The 12433-nt window shown below is 35.7% G+C and overlaps 1 long non-coding RNA gene across 1 annotated transcript; it reads left to right on the top strand.

Annotated features, from left to right (window-relative positions):
• The first annotated feature begins 44 nt into the window (after nucleotides 1-44).
• LOC149802845 (uncharacterized) lies at nucleotides 45-12042 on the top strand. The gene is made up of 2 exons (XR_016420101.1): nucleotides 45-360; nucleotides 11136-12042. It is a non-coding gene; the product is annotated as an uncharacterized LOC149802845 (long non-coding RNA).
• Nucleotides 12043-12433: the final 391 nt, after the last annotated feature.

The following is a 12433-nucleotide window of genomic DNA, read 5'->3' on the forward strand; positions in this document are numbered from 1 at the left end:
CAACTACTTGACATAAAATATTGAAGTCATCCAAAAACAAGATTTGCGTTCCAAGATGGCGACGAAATTGACGCAAGTACTGTTTCCCGCAGGGAAAAGACTTCAAAATAACGTTTTGTTAAATACCTGGAGGAATCAAAGATCAGATTTGATGATCAGGAGAAATTCAGCATTCGAAAAATCAGGTGCCCTAATGCCCGAACCTGTGAGTACCCGATTTGGTGTGGTAAAAGTTTTTCTGACCGTGTTTCCATTTCTGTACCTGGGTCAGTGGACAGGGAAGACCGTTGCCGCCTGGTTGGAAGAAACAGAACTGTTCGTTCCAGAGGATGACGACGATTAATATCTATAATAATCTAGGTTAGAGAAAGAATAGAAAATACTTTGTATAAATTAACACACTCACTAAACACGTACCCATAAACGGGTGTTACGAAATACCCAAATCCACACAGAAGTCCAGGCAGATCAACCCAAATCCACACCAAATCGCATTGTGTATACCGTCTCACCTATAAATGACACCGCTCTCCCCTCCCCCAATTATTTTTCTTTATAATCGCGTTCTTGTGTCGGGTTGATTAATAATAAATACAAATGCAATTTACTAGTATTATATCTTTCGACTTTAGTCTCATCAGAAATAAATGACAAATCGCTCAATCGCATCACTTCATCACTCGGCCATATACTACATGATGGAGAGATGGAACAATTGGCCCTAACATGATTCCATATAAATGACCTATAAAATATATAAATGACCAAAAACAAATGTTGCAAATGTTTCTCTTTCTCCCTCTCCTGCATAATTGATGCATTATTATATTGATTCGGTATTAAGATGGTGAAAAAGAATAATCTGTAAAACATTCTAATGTTTGACATTTGGAAACTGTTACAAGGAACGATTATTCAGGGTAACATTTAACTAATAACTTTCAATGCCCTTGGTATGATTTATATAATTTCTTTTTTTTTCTTTTCTTGTTTTAATAAAAATTCTATACATAGTTGTGTCTACACCGGCTGATTATAACAAATATTATATTTAGTTTAATGGAAATTTTAAATGTGTAGCCTTATGTGTTTATGAAATATTTATTAACAATCATAAATATATATTTTTGATTTACTATCACCGAAAAAGATAAACCATGGCAAGATATATATACACTACAAACATTAAATCTGGCATGAAATTTGCATGGAAATCTAAAGATTCTAAAGTTATTAACATGCATTTTGTAGTTAATTATATCGAATGCCTTCTCCTGATCTAGGCATATGAAGGGGCAGAGGATTTATTTTTGCTATGTATAGTCGCAGATGTTGCGAATCAAGTGGCCATTATCGAAACTGTAACGTTTTTTTTAAACTCAACATGCTGGATCCATGTGTATGATTGCTGGCATAACATTACTTGACTTCACTAGCCAAGAGCCATTTTGAATTTAATGCATTATTATTAAATGAAATATAACATATTACAATTAATAATAAGATTCAAAATTTTGGTTGTATCATAATTATAGCACACATGTTGTTTAAAAAAAATATAAATATTAGTCAAATTAAAATATGTAAATTCATGCATTGGCTGCATTTATTCGTAGATAAAATGGTCATTGAATTGTTTCAAAATCCATGGTACTAGATGATTACACACATAATTAGGGTTCTATAGCAAAAGAATGTAGTTTTGCTTGTGCTAACCTATGCAGTTTAAAATTAGTTACAAATTATAAATAAATGCAGATACTTACATTCTGCAGACGATGCATGCCCATCAGGTAGTCAAACTCTTTACCATCCAATGTACGACATGAAATGCACACATAGTCCAGATCAATTTTTCCCCACATTTTCATTCATCATCCTAGATTTCTTAACATTTTCTGTGATACCAGTTCTTATACAATGAACATTTAACACAGTCATTTGAACAATTTGATTTGCATCCACCACATTAGAAACCTGGCTACGTGTTTTTTTTTTTAATGCTGAAATCTACCATGATTACTTTAAATATCAGAAATGAAAACAAGAAATGTGCAGAATTTAAGCTTTGTTTTAAAATGAGAGATGAGCTCATGAAACATTACGATTATTTTCCTTGCATTTAGTTGCTTGTAATTAACACAATAATGTTTGGTTTTTGATCAGTACAATATCGGAACTAATACTCATCCCGTAAAATTTAATTTGCCTGAATAGAGATTTTATTAAACATGTAGCTCTGATTTTGTCTAGAAATATGACAGTGAAGAATTAAAGTATAATATTAAAACTATATGCCAGTATATAATATGTGTATATATCATATTAAGTACGTCTTCATTTGCGTCAGTCCGTGCGCCTAATGCCTGCCTATCTGAATAATTTCCATATAGGCAAATAAGTCATAACAGTCTTAAACAACCACCGATTTTGACAAATATGATATCAATTTATAGGTTTCTCATCTGTCTGAATCGATCTAACCCAATAGAACTGTGTAAAATGCAAACTAAGTTGGTAGCTTTTGCTCATTATCGCTTGCGACTTTACCACTCTTCACATCCTTGCTATGTGCTTCTACCCTTGCCTTTTTGCGATGGAGTCACATATTTTGAAGCTAACACTATATATTTGAAGTATAAAATTACAATTATACAACAGTATATGATGTGTATATGTATCTTATTGAGTACGTCTTCATTTGGGTGGATTTGGGTTGATTTGGGTGTTTCGTAACACTGCCCATAAACTGACCTCTCCAATTTTGTTCAGTGATTGTCCCACTACTGTAGGACCTAGTCCTGCACGTAAGACTTGGACGCTGATATTTATTGTTTGGTGCGTCTATGTCTTACTGCTCAAATAACGGCGCTATATAGTGTGTTCCGATGTCGTTTAACATTGGAGCGACAAGTCAGATTTTCAGGAATACCTCGTACACTTGACAGCCCATATCAGTGCTTTTCTACAAATTAGAGTTAGGATGTTTTAGTCAGACTTTACGTACTCTTATGTCCTTTTGTTACTAAATTCAGATTCCCTCACAAGTAAATGGACATGTCAAGTTCCGTTGGCCTACATTTCAATTGGCTGGAGTGTGATGGAAGCCGGGAATACCAAAATTGGTTAAAAGGATGATGAATCGTGAATGAAATGAAGCTATCTAAATACTTTCTTCAACAATAATATATTTTATTAATGTTATTAAAGAGGCATACTTCAGCTCAACCTGATTTCGGCATTCTCGGGTTCCATCACATTCCAGCCAACAGAAATGTAGGCCAGCAAAACTTGAAAACAGGTCCATTTCTTTTGTGAGAATTTGAATTTGTTAGACAAAAAACATCAGATTAAGTAAAGTGTTACTAAAACATTATGACTTTGTAGAAAATAGTCATTATTGGCTGTCAGTTGTGTGAGATATTCCTGAAAATTTGACTTTCATAATGATGTTAGTTGACATGAAAACACACTACACAGTGTCATTATTTAGGCAATAAGACTTAGACACTCAAGATATAAATTACAGCATCGAGGTCTTACATGTAGGACTACTGTAAGACCATCTTTTAAGTCAGTTTATTCATTTTTTAAATTGACGATATACCTGTTTTTGTTCCAAACTGGAATTACCAGAATCAATGGTAAAAATGTCTCCAGTCATCATTTATGTTACTTAATTCCTTTTGAATTGGCTGCACAGCCTTTACTGGTCTCACTTTGATACTATTTCTTTTTTAGACTGAGAAAACGTGCACATAAAACCCTTTTATGTCAGATGTAATAGTGCGAGGAACATATAAAAAAAAGCCTGGACAACATAAATGTAAAATAAAAAATGAATGGACAGCGACATTAACAAAGAAAAAGACAAATTAACATTTACAATCAAAGAGACAAGAGGGACAAAGAATTTGAGGTGCCCTATCTATACAACTATTATCCAGATTCTTTCTAGTGATCACTTGGGTCCATTCTAGTGATTTTATCCCCTTGTGCTTAACAAGAAAATTTCCTGTCCATTTGTGAGATATTAATTCCAAGGCATTGTGGTTCTTGGTCAATACTACTAGTTTTACAATGGAATACGTTGAACTTGATATGTTTAATTTGGAGGTGAGAGTGGGTCCATGTTCTACACCCTTAATCCTCATTGCCATGCAGCCTCAGCAGGGGAACTGGAGGTCAAAGTTTGAAGAATATCTTGCATGATTGCTAGCCCAGCTTTGAATCTAATTGCTTTAGTTGTACTATACTTACTCTGATGCCTCTTTTACTGACCAATACACATCGAGACTCAATCAAGTTTTCCAAATCTGTTGACAACCATTGCATTTGGTTGAAGAGCAGTGTTAGCCATAGAATACAAGCTTTGGTTGGACTGAAAGTTAATTTTCTTTAATGAAACTAATATGTATAATCACAATGGGAATTTGGTTAAACTAAGGGTTAATTTTCCATTATAATACAAATGTATCTAATTACATTCAGCTAAATGTGACAGTTACACCCATAGGTATGTAGTTGTTGTTGTTGTTGTGGAGTTTAATGCCATTTTTCAGCACACGATAGGCTATGCATCGCGGCCAGTATTAATGGTAGAGGAAGAACCTGGGAAATGCCCGGGAAGAACCACCGACACACGAGAAGCTGCTGGCAAGCTTTCTCACATACCCACATTGGCCGAATCCTAGACCCAAACCCACGCAGACAGGTGAGATGGCAGTGATCCATAATACAGAGCGCCCAAAGGTATGTAACAGTGTCAATATGGGCTGCTAACAATGTGGGATGTTCTTCGAAGTTTTACTTCCATTTCCTCTGGCAAGGCAGTTGGATATTGTAGTTGTAGGGTTTAACGCCATTTTTCAGCACACAATAAGCTGTAAATGGCGGCCAGTATTAATAGTGGAGGAAGAACCCAGGAAATCCCTGGAAAGAACCACTGACCCTCGAGAAGCTACTGGCAAGCTTTCTCACATACCCACATTGGCCAAATCCTAGACTCGAACCCACACAGACAGAGGTGAGATGGCAGTAATCCATAATACAGAGCGCCCAAAGGTATGTAACAGTGTCAATATGGGCTGCTAACAATGTGAGATATTCATCAAAGTTTTACTTCCGTTTCCCCTGGCAAGGTAGTTGGAACATAGAACTATATGGAATTGAGTATTAGGTCTGTTAGATATTGACCCTGCTCCCATGACTTACAAATCCAATGCAATAACTCTCAAATGATTATACACTTATTTATTATATGACCTTGGAAATAAAATCCATAACAATTAGATTCTTCAACATATTCATAGGTTTCTGGTATAAAGTGTGACATATTTTACTCAGCAAAGAGAATCATATGTGCCCAATTCACTTTTCAGTATCATAGAGTGTTATATCCTTGATTTATTGCACTTTATTCCTAAATTTTGCTATCAGAGTTTATAAGCATTTGCTATCATAGTTGCCAGCATTGCCTTTTTAACATCACCCCTGCCACAGTGATTGGGTGTTCATGATTTTATTGGGTTTTGTTTTATACTCTTGAGTAGATATTCTCTCCCATCCATTCCCATAATTGTTTGTGACATTCATCTAAGTTGTTTTCTAATTTTTTTAACAAATCTTTGATTAAAATGATGCTTCTTTGGCTACAGTATCATAGTGTACTAAGTTTTATACTCATGGAAGGGAGTGACACGCAGCTGTCAACACTTCATTTATTTCACTTTGTATGTTCAGATGGTTATGCACCATTCTTTTTAGTGTGTTTGGATTGCACTCTATTCATTTTATTTCTTATTATTATAGATTTTGCTCCCAATATTTGGCTATAGATATTGTAATACTATCAAATCAGGCTTGATCTCTAGCAATTCATATGTCATAATAAGTTTTGGGGCCAGGTTGCCAGTTTCATCATTCAGGCCAGGAGAGCTTCCGCATGCATCTAAAGCCTATGCTGCCCAGTGGAGAATCTTCTTTGATTGGTGCAGTAGGAAACGTGTAGATCCTGAAATCCATTGCTGATTTGATTTTGTTCCTTTCTGTGAATGAAAGATGTTCACTAATGGCTATCAAGGGTTATTCAGCTGCCATTTTGAACAAACATAAATTCTCATCGGGCACAGCAGTTGATTTGGATTCACACCTAGCAGATCTTATTGAGTATTTTAAGCTGCAGAGACCTGTCTCTTAATCTCTTACACCTAGAAAGAATACTCAAGACTGTGTTTTTACTTGCCCTAGCATATGCAAGAAGATGAAGTGAGATCATTGTCTTGTCTACTACCACTTGCTTTTTCCATAGACATTTCAGCTGCCACTATTTCATGGATTGTCACCATGATCAAAAGAACTCATCAGTTCTTTACCAATTGAGACCTTTCCTTTATGAAGTTAAAAGCACATGAGATTTTATCTATTGGTTCTTCATTTGCCTCTCTTAATCACTCCTCCATGGAGGATGACTTAAAGGCAGCATTTTGGTGTTTTCCATACAAGCTTCCTCACCTTTCACTTTCACTCATTAGCACAACAAAGTGGAGGCAATTCTTTTCTCAGGAGCCGTAGTTGTAATGCAACATGTGGCCCAAAGAGACACCAACATTCTCTGACTCAGACCTCTCCCTCAACAGTGAGTAAATTCCATTTTCTGTTTTTTATAAGTTTAATGAGAGCATTGGTTTACCTACCCAACTGATAAATTCAGGTTTGCTTTAGTGATGGGTAAGTTATTGCTGCTATTAAAATGTACTTTTTTGTGGGGGGGTACAATTAATTTTAATTATGTAATACTTACCCATCACTATTGCTGAATGCTCTCCTCCCACCCTGCTGTAATGTCCTGTTTTAATCATCATCTATGAAAGAGAAAAAAAAGATATTTATGTGCATGAATCATGCAAAGTGCACAGGTGAATTGCATCAAATTCATACTGACAATTGTTCACTTTGTTGGAAGATGTATTCACATCAAATTGACTGGTTTTTCAGCACAGAAAAGTAAAGCTAGGCAGTAGCGATGGGTAAGTATTGCATAATTATAATTAGTTTTACCCCCTCCCAGTTTCATTTAAGCATAATGTCAACAATGTATTTTAATAGCAAAACTACATTACCTGTTATGACTGCATTGCTTATCTTTTCACCAGTGTCAGGTTCCTTGTCCAAAAATAATTGGAGCCCAGAATTGAAAAGAACAAGATCCCAGTCTGATTCCTTAGTCATTGCCAGCATCCAGAATATCTCGTTCTTTTACATTGGATTTTTATGAGTACATGTGTGCAAAGTTGCCCATCAGAATTCACCATTATTTGTCATTCTTAAAAATTATTTTGGCCAGTCACTTGCCTTTTAGTGTTGAATGTTTTTCTCACTAGTCCTTGCATTATTTTAGTGTTTTGTGTTTTCTTTGCTAATGCTTCTGTCCAGTGTTCTCCTTCATAGATGTAGTAACTAGTGTTTTGGTATTACGTACCCTTTGGTTCACAGTCATCTTGTTTTTTGTTGTTCAAAGATTAATGTCACAGGGTGTGGGTAAGTGTATGTGGCAAAATCGACAAGGAATGCATTCGTATTGTCAACAGTGCTTTTTGCAGAGCTTCTCCTCCTCCACAGGGATAATCCCTTGGAGACATCTAAGTTCTTGTTGTACCACAGAAAAAAACTTGGTAGGGCTGCACCACTCAAAGCATAAATGCTTATCAGATGTCTTATCCCCTGTAGCATCACAGGATTTGAAGCACCAGCAAAACTGGTTCCTGGTTGCGACTTCAGGCCAATTGAAATGTGCTAGGAAAGGTGCACATGCTTGCCAACCACATGAACCTCCTCACAAGTTCTTCAAACAGGATAAGCCTCAACAAACAAAACAGGTAGCCACTGTCCAAATCTCCCTCCTGCCTGCCTTAACTAGATGGAATGGTTGAAGGTGCTTGACTCACCCTCTTTTCAGTGGTCTGGTTAAGCATCACAGATTTTGTTTGGGTCCATTCCACTGCAAAGGAGGGATACCAGTTTCACTTCCATGACCATCCTCATCTATTCCTTTCATCAGTTCAAACTGGTTCATCCAAGGGAAGAGATATACACATTTCTGCATCAGGAAGCAGTCAAAAGAGTGGAAAATGTATCAAACTCCAGATTTTTATTTCTGGATCTTTTTGACATTGAAAAGTTGAGATTTTTCGTCAATCGTTCCACTTTCAGGATGAATGCCACAGGATGAAGACTACTGGATGGTATCCATAGATTTGCAGGAAGCACTCCATCACATTCCCATAATCCATTGTCTTGGCCAGGAGCTATTTCAGTTTCATTGTCTTCTGTTTGACCTCATGTCTGCCTCCTGAGTCTTGACTTTTCCTGTTAGCCCCCCTACCCCCCATTCCCCATGACCCCAACAGTTGTAGTTCACTGAACTACTTGACCTGTGGGAGGACAAGCCCAGGAGTTGTGTTTACAGCACATAAGGTCGCCTATACAACAGCATGCAAATAATCCACGTTCATGCTTGGCTTATCTCAGTTGATTGATTCACATACTAGAAGGCAATCCACTTCCAAGGTTTATGATGCAGAGTAGAGGATCTTCTGTAATTGGCGCTGAAGGAAATGCATTGGTTGTAACTGTACCCTTCAGATGCAGCTGCATTCTTTTCCTTTTTGAGAATGTTCTGCTTCTGCTATTAAGGTCTAAAGGGTGCCCTTTCTAACATGCAGGTTCTCAAAAAGCTGTACCAATGGATATAGATCCTTGTCTTACTGATCTCATCAGGTGTTTGAGCTTCAGAAACTGGTATTTACTCATTAATGGCTAGATGGAAAATTATGTTTTCTTTGGTCATTAACTAAATCGCCTCTTGGACCTTCGAGTGAAATTTTCCTTGAGAATTATATTCTCAATCAGGGCCCTCACAAGTTTGTGCTGAATGAACCCAAAACCATTCACACTCAAAATAGCACTTCAAGGAGTCAACTTATATCACCTGCCCCTTAATACAGTCTTCTTCTCCTTTGCATCATTGAGGAGATTTAGTGAGCATAAAACCTTGTAATTGAAACGTGTTTGTTCACAGCTAAATATTAACAAGGGTTCATTTTCTCTTTGCCAACCTGGGTTTCTGGCTAAGAATTACTAGCTCCAGTTCCTACAGAATTTCCCATTCTCAGTCATATCTGTGCTTGGAACCATGAGTTAGGGCCATAGGGTTTTATTTGACTTCCTTGAAAGAGAGAAGGAAAGGTCAGAATTTTTTAATTTATTTATTATTTTACCTTTCAAGAGTTCCTCTGATATTTTAGCAGCCACCATTTCTAAGTGGATTGTCCTCATTACAGAACTTATCCGTACATCAAAGAGGGACCTTTCTTTTATGAGCTTGGGCTCAATTGGCCAATTACTGCATCTTTCATGATGTTGGGGCTGTTGCTGCATCTTCAGCTAATTGAATCACTCCTGTTTGGGTGACATCATGAAAGCAGTCTGCTAGCATTCGCACACTATATTTTCATTCTTTTATCGCAATATTTTGCACATCAAAGTAAAAGTATTTACTCATGGGTTCAATTATGTCAACACAAATTTTGGCCAAGCCAGCTACCAGCAACTACAGCTTGCTGTAGTAAACACTCCTGCATAAAGGTAAAGACATGATTTTCTTATCCAATTTTTTGTTTGAGTCATCAGCCTTCCTTCTAAACTGATAAATGCAGCAATTCATTAGTAGCAGGTAATGTATTACTTAAAATGTTAGGTATTTTTAAATGGGTAAAACCAATTTTAATTATTTATTATTGAGCCTGCTACTATTGCAGTAATTCTCTTCTCCCAACCTGCTCTGATGTTCTGTAGTCTCCTTCAGAGTCAAAAGAGGAAGATTGTATGGTGGCAATGACTTAAGAATCAGACTGGAGTCAAGTTCTTTTCAGTTCTGGGAATATTTAGCTTGAACTGGGGACTTGGTGGCAAAAATTGTTAAATTGAGCTAAAATGTACAAATGCTAAAGTATTCTTCATGGCACTGATAACATCATATAGATCATTAGCTGGGTTAGAGTAAACTCAGTTTGGTGCTCCTTCCTTTATTATTTTGACTTCTCAGAACAAAGTTATGTGGGAGGGGGGTAATTGCCAAAGTTGATAATACTCCACTGATCTGGAAAAGATTTTGTTGTCTGATTTGTGTACTTGTTTATCAATTAGTTGGAAGTTTATTGTGGACTCTGTATTTGTTCAGGTGAATGCTTATAACATTTCGTACATGTCATATTCCAGGTTCAGTTTAGATGCCAATATCTAGGTTGAAGTGACTTTCTTCATATGTCAGAACTAGGGAAAGTGGTCAGCTAATCTGTTGAAGTGAGCAGAGAATTCACAATTTAGAATTTTTATATATTTTACAACTCTTGTCAAGTTTGCAAATTTTCTAGGTAACATTTTCTTGGTATGTAAAAAGGGGTTGACTTGGATGGAACTCAAAGGCCAGTTCACATTTCCACAGAGATGATCCATTGGTAACAGTATAAAATGAAAATGTATATGTACTATTAGTTATGATGATACTTCAAAGGCAAACATAATAGGTTAATGGATGTAGAATTTGCCTCATGGCTATAATTTGAATCATTGGGCTTGTCAGAAGTATATAGTACCTCAGCAAAGCATTCTACGTACATCTTTTAGGCTTTCCAATGTATAGCTACAGATGAAACTGGTTGCATGGATAATCAATGAATAATAAGGTTATATTTATGAAGCAAGCTTCTGACCTACAAAATACTTTAAATAAAACAACCTAATTATTTTTAAATTATTAACCAGCTACACCTACAGATAAGGAGCATGTTTGAAACATTCTGATGAAATATGTTTATAGTATATACATATTTGAAATTGGAGAGTTTCTTAAATGAAAGTCAGATTTGTAACTGAAAAATTGGAATCAGATTGAGCAGGAACATTCCTATGACATGAAAATATGATTTAAAGTACGTACAGAATATATAGTCCTCAAGTTTTTAAGCAGACAGAATGAACTGTTCACATTTTACACCATATTTATTATGAGAACAAAACTCGAAAGAAAATTTTTTGTATTGCAAGCATAAAAAAATCTGTTTTTTTATTTGCAGCTGTAGAATCAGCTTTTTGTAGATGTCAACAATTTTCCTACCAGATTAATTTTTGTTGCTTCACCTTGCTTCCAAATTGGCACTGATGGTCAGTTCCTCACCTCAGACATGTTCCGGTAAAAGACGCCTGCCTTAAAAGTCCAAATCCTCTCAAAGAAACTTTCCAAGTGAAAGACTTTCTTCATGATGAATCAAATTCCTCTTAAGGGAATTATGTTCCAGTGAAAGACTTTATGATAAGGGGAATTTAGTTCCAGTGAAAGACTTCCTTCATGAGGAGTCAAATTTCTCTTAAGGGAATTAGGTTCTAGTGAAAGACATTTTTCATGAGGAGTCACATTTCTCTTAAGGGAATTAGGTTCCAGTGAAAGACTTTCTTCATGAGGGGTCACATTTCTCTTAAGGGAATTAGGTTCCAGTGAAAGACTTTCTTGATGAGGAGTCACATTTCTCTTAAGGGAATTAGGTTCCAGTGAAAGACTTTCTTCATGAGGAGTCACATTTCTCTTAAGGGAATTAGGTTCCAGGGAAAGATTCTTTTGACATAAGAAAAAATCATTTTTCTTTCTTCATTTACATGTGTCTGTATGATATGAAGATATTAAATACCACTTAGTTTATGACGATGTCATGTCTGAAATTGTACTGCATTGATTAACATAATGTCAAGTTTTTAAAGGATGAGTGCTTTCTTTCCTGTGATATCCTTGTCCATAACTAATTGGGAATGTTTCTATATTTTCTTCTGTATCTGATGTTGTCTTCTAATTTTTGTAACATTTTAATACTGTGTTGACAACTTAGTTTCCATAATGTTGTATTCATTAGATAGTTTAGTTAGTAGAGTACTACCATATGGTACCTGTCCATATGTATTTATTGCAGTTAAAATAAAATATATATAGAATATTTGTGTCCTTGTATAGAATTTACATTGCAATACATGTATTTGTAACAAACTTTGAGATTTATTGTAATACTTTGTAATTGAATTTACATTAACAAATGCTAGTTGAATATTACTTTTGCAGTAAATTAATACAGTGCTTTTAAAACACATGGGAAGAAAATAGAAATTTAAATGGATTGAGTAATTAACGGATATATTTTATCAAGTGGGTGAAATCTTTGTATTTTAATCAACTTTTTTACCCATGAGATTTTATCTTGCTGTACTGAATGTTTCATTTATTAGGAAGGGTTTATTTTCACTGTGTTTTAGTATTTAGTAATTCTTGTTGAAACTTACAATTTAATTGGCACCATACAGTATGCATTATGCTGGCATGCTGTGAAAC

This window comes from Sinohyriopsis cumingii, chromosome 3 (assembly GCF_028554795.1).
Source record: "Sinohyriopsis cumingii isolate HCF-2022 chromosome 3, ASM2855479v2, whole genome shotgun sequence".
Taxonomy (NCBI): Eukaryota; Metazoa; Mollusca; class Bivalvia; order Unionida; family Unionidae; genus Sinohyriopsis; species Sinohyriopsis cumingii.